This window comes from Arachis duranensis, chromosome 4 (assembly GCF_000817695.3).
Source record: "Arachis duranensis cultivar V14167 chromosome 4, aradu.V14167.gnm2.J7QH, whole genome shotgun sequence".
Classification (NCBI taxonomy): domain Eukaryota; kingdom Viridiplantae; phylum Streptophyta; class Magnoliopsida; order Fabales; family Fabaceae; genus Arachis; species Arachis duranensis.
Genome location: NC_029775.3, coordinates 6,780,921 through 6,788,503, shown reverse-complemented (window position 1 = coordinate 6,788,503; position 7,583 = coordinate 6,780,921). Strand labels below are relative to the sequence as shown.

Here is a 7,583-nt window from a genome sequence, read left to right as displayed (position 1 = left end):
TTATTTATTTTATTTTAGACTTTATAAAGAAAAAAATCAATTCATCATTGTAATAAATTATATTGAATGAATTAAAATAATTAAATCGGGAAACATTCTCCGAAACTGACGTGGAGAAATCCGATTTTTATATAATAGAATAGATAGAATAGATTTATTTCTTCTCAACTTTTTTTTACATTTAAATTTGTACCTAAAATTTAACTTAGAAATCATCTTTCAAACAATTATACTCTTAATATCACCGTCTCCTTCACACCTTTAGAAGAGAGAAAAACAGAGACTCAAAGAGAGAAACATAAATTCGGAGAGAGAAAAGAGAATCGAATCCTCGTTGTCGCCCTCGCCTCCCGCACCTCACCTCACTCTTGTTGTGTCTCTCCCTCGCCGCGACGCGCCTAGCCCAACTTCTTGTCTCGCTGGTGGTGCCACCTCTGGAAGGATCTCTAAACCTTTGATTTTGATTTTGATACCCAACGCATTAAGAACAAGCCTCAAACCATGGTAGAACCAACAAGCTACTCCAATAATTAGGGTTATGTGATCGAGCAATTGCGTTTTTTTCGGCAAGTGCCGCCTACCAGAGCAACCGCACCGCAGCCTTTACGGGTCTTGAGAGGCTAGGTGAGACTTTGAGGGAGTGTGAAGAGGTTGTGAGGTTGGATCCTAATTATAATAGGGCTCATCATTGTATGGTATCTTTTTTCTTAAGGCGTGATTGCTATGTTATTTGTTAGGATGTTGAGGTTGTTAGATTTGCACTAATTGTGCTATGAATTGCTGGTTGAGGCAAGTTGAGAATAATACCCTGTAAAGCATCTGGATCCGTGTGAGATGCAGAACCACTGCTGAAGTTACACCAAATTGATAATACAGAATCAATTTCGATACATATACGGATATACCCAAGTCGGAGCCACTTTACTATTTCCTCTTCTCAAGCTACATGTTTTGGAATGCTTTTTGAAGCTTGTGTATTCTGAAGCGTGCTTAGAGGCTTGATCCTTCAAATTCGGTTTTATATTATGATGATGATTTTCTTGTTTCTTGTTAATGATGATGGTTTTAGTAATAAATTGTTGTTTTAGTTTTAATTTATTTAAAGTTGTTGTTGAAGGTTGAAATTTTTTTTTTGTTGGATTCATGAATCATAAACAGATAATGGTGAGATAGTAGTGGGTGGGGTGGTGGTAATGGTGAGAAGAAAGAATTGATAAGAGAGAGGTGCTATTTTTATTATTTTAAAAATTAATCTATTTAAAAATACGGTTTTAAAATTATATTAAATTTTAGGAACGATTTTGTATTTAATTTAAAAAAGAGTTGAAAACAAACAAAAAATTTCAACTTAAATCATAAAAATTAAAATCGTATTTAACCTGTATCTAAATTAAAACTCAAACCTATAACTATAAGTATCAATATATTATCATTATTTTCATCGGTTTTAGACCAAAGTTGTTATCAAATCCTTTTCTAGAAATTTTAAATTCTAAGGTTGTTACTCGTTAGCTGTTTTCTATGTAAAACAGAGAATAGCACACCTAATTTAAGTTGTTATAACTTATAAGGTTAATCTCGAAATTTTAAATTCTAAGTTTGGTTTGTTAACTCTGCAATGGGAAATAATTCATAAACAACTATGGAATATTTCATTTGCACGCACCGAACTCATACAATACAATATAGAAAGAATTTTAAGTGTATTAATAATATTAGTATTACAATAGTTTTAGTTATTAATCTCGATCATAAAATATATACCATTAAAATTAACTATTAAAACCATTAAAATACTGTATTTTTAGTATGTCTAAAATTTTCATATAATACATGAATCACGATCAGGTAATAAAGTTAGGTGTTTATTACGATACGATGATAAATTCATACGTACTGATACGTTTAAAATATAAATAAATAACAATAAGATATGTGAAATTTATTTTCTACGTTAGTATTTAATTTTTTCTTTTTTAAATATATAGTATATCACCACTTTTACTAAAACACCCTTTTAATTAAATAAAAATAAAAAGTATTTATTTATTTAATTTTATAAAAAGACTTAAACTTCCTTCTTTTATTTGATTAGAGAAAATTATCCTTTTAAATTAATCAAATTTTAAAATTTAATGTTTTTTTGGTGACTTATTTTTTTTGGTGACTATTTTAAAATTTAATTAATCATAAATTTATAATTTCAAATAATTGAAACAACAAAACAAAAACATATTAAAAAAAATAAAAAATTAAAATTGTTCTTCATCTGTGCTAATCATGTTAAAAAAACAAAAAATTAAAATTGTTCTTCATATAGGTTCAGAAACTTTCTCGTTCACCCCTCTGAAAGTTTCCGTCCATCTCCGCCGCCGTCGCTGAAACGAGCTTCGAAGCCACCGTCGTTATCGTGCAGTTCTGTTCCACCATCGTGCAGCTACTGTTTCAACTTTGAAAGCACCGTCGTGCAGCTCGGTTCCATCGTCGCCGGGCTCGCCTCCTTTTTCCGTCTCACAGCTCTGTTCCATCGTCACTGGCGCTATCTCTGTTCCTTTTTCTTTCACGTGGAACACACTCATAAGAGCCTATGCTAGAACCGCAGACCAAAAACACAAGTCCATGGAACTTTACAAAGCAATGTTAATGATGGAACGAGAACAACAAAGTGCAGCGGTTATTCCTGATAATTACACATACCATTTTGTATTAAAGGCATGTGCTTACTTGTTCTCTCTTTCTGAAGGGAAACAGGTGAATGCTCATGTATTGAAACTTGAGTTTGAATTGGATACTCATATTTGTAACAGTTTGATTCATTTTTATGCAACTTGTGGGTTTCTAGACTTGGCACACAAGGTGTTCGAGAAAATGTCCGAAAGAAGTGAGGTTTCATGGACCATCATGATTGACTCTTATGCAAGTGCTGGTGAGTATGACACTGCATTGAGAATGTTCTGTGAGATGCAGAGGATTCATGATCTTGACGGTTACACCATGCAAAGTGTGATTAGTTCCTGTGCTGGATTGGGTGCTTTGTCTTTGGGTTTGTGGGCTCATGTTTATGTCTTGAAAAGGAGTGACAAAAACATGATTGGTGATGTTTTAGTTAACACTATCTTGTGTGATTCCTTTAAGTAAACAAATTACATGACTCCTAAACGATTCTTAGGTTAACGTACTTGTGGATGCTTCAGTATGCCAGATTTGTTACTAAGTCTATGCAATTCTCAAAACATTTTTTTCTTAAGCTTTTGGCCTGTTCTTGGTCTGATTGATGTCTTAAACTTCTAATGACATTGTTGCATAATGATTCTAAAGTCCTTAATGGGTTTTGTTTTAGTAACCAAGCTCTGAATGCTATCTAAAATACACCAACCAAAATATCTATAAATTGTTTTAAATTGATCTAACTGATGTGAGTATGTGACAAATAAGCATTGCAAGTAAGACAAGTGCAATTAATATGTTCTAAATTCATGAATTCTTGGCTTCACTTGGGCCATTGTCATATTTAATTAAACACATAAAGCTTCTCTCTCTGGCTCTCTGATTTTGTCTCTTCTGTTTCTGTGGCAGGATATTATATGACAAGCGATATAATCTCTTCCATTATCCAGTCTCAGACGAAGATGCTCCTAACTATCACTCAATTATCCAGAACCCGATGGACATGGTAACCATGTTACAGCGTGTTGATAATGGCTGGTATATTACACGTTCTACATTCCTACAGGACATTGATCTTATTGTTTCCATTGCAAGACATAGTTGAAAATGATTGAGAGTGCTTTATTATCTGAAATTGATCCTTTTTATTTTCCCCACAGGTTTACAATGGAGAGGATTACAACGGTGCTCGGATTGTGAGTAGAGCTTGTCAGCTCCGTGATGTGATATAAATGAACTTCCTTTTATGATTAGTTTTGAGCTGGAGATTTTGTGCTGATGACCAGTGTCTATAAATGTTCAGTTGTGGACTCATCTTGCTTCTTTTTTTCTCCTCTTTACATTTGTCAGGTGCATGGGATGATCTCACAGATGGATCCAGCATTAGTTGCATACTGTGACAAGATTGCTGCCCAAGGTGGCCCGGTTCATTTGTCTAATGAATTAAGAGGGTCTACATTCCCTGCTACTCCCGTTGTACAACTGGGAACTGCCACTAGATTGAGTGCTTGACTTCGTAATGTCGAACCAGAGGTTAGTGTGGATCACAGCTATGAAGCATTGAAGCACACTAAGAAGAGTTCTGATGTTGCACGTGGAGGTATGGATAGATTCATTTATAGTATGCTTGTTATTTATGTTCCAATGTAAAATTAATAAATTATAATATCTGAAACTCATTTGAATTGTACCTAATATTAATGGTGTTTTAGCCATCATGAGTGGACCTGAGGCATGATAAATTGATAATCATGAATGTTACATCAGTGATGAATCTATAGAACTTCTGGATTCCATTTACTCCCTTTTAGTATTTGGTTACCACTTCTGTATGCATGCGTATAAATACGCTGGGTTCCGGGTTGCTTGGTTGCAAATTATCAATTGATCGTTCACTATTTTCCTTTAATCAAATACTGATTATATGAAGTTTTCAAAATTGGGTTTAAATAGCAAAAGATAAGTCAGGACAAGAGCCTTTACCATCCAAGAGTCAAACCCAATCAACTGATGGGAATTTGCATGGAACGGGTACAAATGAAGGTGTTCATGGTAGCAGTCTTGAAGATGCCACGATATCAGATACTGAACTTTCAACAAGATTGTAGTCTATTAAGCAGCTTTTTGTCAAGCGCAGCGATAGTTACAGCATTCCACAGCTCGAAAGGCTCTACTCATGAATGATGAAGATGGTTTCCCAAACCAAACTTGATTGTAAGACCTCAGCTTTGAGTTTTTTATCAAACTTTGTTGAGGATGATCCAAATTTTTAAATTACTGTGAAGTTTTTTATTAAACTTTGTTGAGGATGATCCAAATTTTTAAATTACTGTGAAGAAGGGAAAGGTTCTAAGTTAAAGGTCGTAATACACAAATCAAACTAAATAAATTTATTTACAGGCATTCTTTTCCTCAATTCCAGAGTAGCATAGCTATAGGAAACCACAAGATGTAGCTATAGGATGCTAGGATTAAATGTCTATGGTAATTACATGCCAAACTCTACTGGCATGGATAAATTTTACAAGTTGGCATTTTTTAAGATATTTTTGTTGTTTAGATATTGAAATTGATGTTTAGATAATTTTTTGTTGAAAAGTACTTTTAAGATAATTCTTTATCGGATTGTGTTTCCTTTACATGGTAAAATATGAGATATTTAGAGTCTAAAAATACTATTTATATACCAAAATCAGTCATCAAAATTAGTCACTAATGTATTTATATATAAATACATGTGTTGTTCGATTTATTTTTAATATGTATTTATATTTCAATATATATTTTATACTAATGGCTAATTTTGATGTACATATGATTGAAATTAAAAAAAAAATACATATAATGATTAAGTACTGCTTTATTTGATAATTTGATAGCTACGAAATAGCTTTTTCTAAAAAATAAAAATAAAAACATTTTGAACATGATAAAGCTGTTTTGGAATTTATATCACAAAAAACTATATAGAAGTTATCTTTACAACTAATTTTAAATTGTAAGTTTTTCAAAAACACCCAAAAACAACGAAGAAAACCTCATATATGTTCATGGCCGTTTCACAAAAACAATATATCCATCCATGCAACAGTTATTGGAAATTCACTTTCAAAAAGAAAATATTTCTGTTCACCAAAACATTAACGATAACATAAGATAAAAGTAAACTGAGATAACAAATAAATTGGGACTAAGCAACAAACTCAGCTGCTATACTTAATATATGGCACATCAATTGTCAAATCAGTAAAATAAAAACTACTTTTATTTTCCTTACACAAAACAGAAATCAAAGTTAGAAAAAAATCTAGAAAGTTTGCTGATTCTATGCCTTGGAGTCAAAATCACTAGCCGATTTTTGCTTGCTTCTTAAGTTAGCCGACACCCTTGCAGCAGCCGAGTCTCTTGCTTCGCAAGGATTGGAACAAGTGTCACCCTCCAATGAACACTCAAAGTCGGGTCCTTTAAAGGTCACCAAAGCTCAGAATCCACCTTCATTAAGCAATGTATATATAATATATATAGTGCATGTCAAATACATGATAATTCTTCAACATAGATATACAAGCAACATAACTGTGTATCACAAGAATCTTGGCTTCTACACCTAAATTGGACAACTTACCGTCTGATGGAGATACTCGATACATTGGTATGGTCCAAATATTTTTATTACATATACTGTCTAGTTCCTGCAAGATTAAACAGAGATCTGAGTACTTGTATGGAGATCAAAGGAACAGTCGCCATTGACTGCTAACTAACAGGTCATGAACATAAGCATTATTATCAGTATTATCTAACAGTCTCCCACTGACAAAGCAACATTCATGGATCATGGGACCCTCTGTTGAAACAGATTTAACAAGGCATCATAGATTCGTTAAACCGGTTCCTCTTGTTTTACTCAAACACGTAACTTAAGCATGTGAATGCACCGCAAACACCAATCACAACATGCTTAATTTAGTATTAGGTTGGAAATTGTCTTGCCTGGCAAGGACTTTGTGGAATGGACTCTCTCTAACTTTTCGTCTCATTAAATGGAGCTAAGCATGGATCCTCAAGATTTTTTCTTATCCTTCCATGATTTCCTTCCCATGAATAATTACAACCCTCTATAATGGCGTCTATCTGTTCAAACTGGCAAGTTGAGATGCTAGTATTGTATATCGGTACTGTTTATAGTTCACACTGCAACATGTCTACTGACTAACATAAACAATATTGGTGCACGAAATTGTGATCATCAATGGCGCCATCAACATGGTACGCTCAATTACAATCTCAACTCTTTATCACAACTTCGCACAACTAACCAGCAAGTGCACTGGGTCGTCCAAGTAATAAACCTTACGCGAGTAAGGGTCGATCCCACAGAGATTGTTGGTATGAAGCAAGTTATGGTCATCTTGTAAATCTCAGTCAGGCGGATTCAAATGGTTATGGAGGATTAATGATTAAAAGATAAATAAAACATAAAGTAAAGATAGAGATACTTATGTAATTCATTGGTGAGAATTTCAGATAAGCGTATGGAGATGCTCTGTCCCTTTCGTCTCTCTGCTTTCCTACTGTCTTCATCCAATCCTTCTTACTCCTTTCCATGGCAAGCTGTATGCTCCCATCCTCTCAGTGAAAATGTTCAACGCACCCTGTCACGGCACGGCTATTCAGCTGTCGGTCCTCAATCAGGTTGGAATAGAATCCAGTGATTCTTTTGCGTCTGTCACTAACGCCCAGCCTTCAGGAGTTTGAAGCTCGTCACAGTCGTTCAATCCTCGAATCCTACTCAGAATACCACAGACAAGGTTTAGACCTTCCGGATTCTCTTGAATGCCGCCATCAATTCTAGCTTATACCACGAAGATTCTGATTAAGGAATCCAAGAGATATCCACTCAATCTAAGGTAGAA

At 34.1% G+C, this 7,583-nt stretch overlaps 1 long non-coding RNA gene across 1 annotated transcript; it reads left to right on the top strand.

Moving 5' to 3' along the window:
- The first annotated feature begins 2,372 nt into the window (after positions 1 to 2,372).
- Positions 2,373 to 3,754, top strand: LOC110280398 (uncharacterized). Its single transcript, XR_008008585.1, has 3 exons — positions 2,373 to 2,751; positions 2,843 to 2,926; positions 3,577 to 3,754. It is a non-coding gene; the product is annotated as an uncharacterized LOC110280398 (long non-coding RNA).
- Positions 3,755 to 7,583: the final 3,829 nt, after the last annotated feature.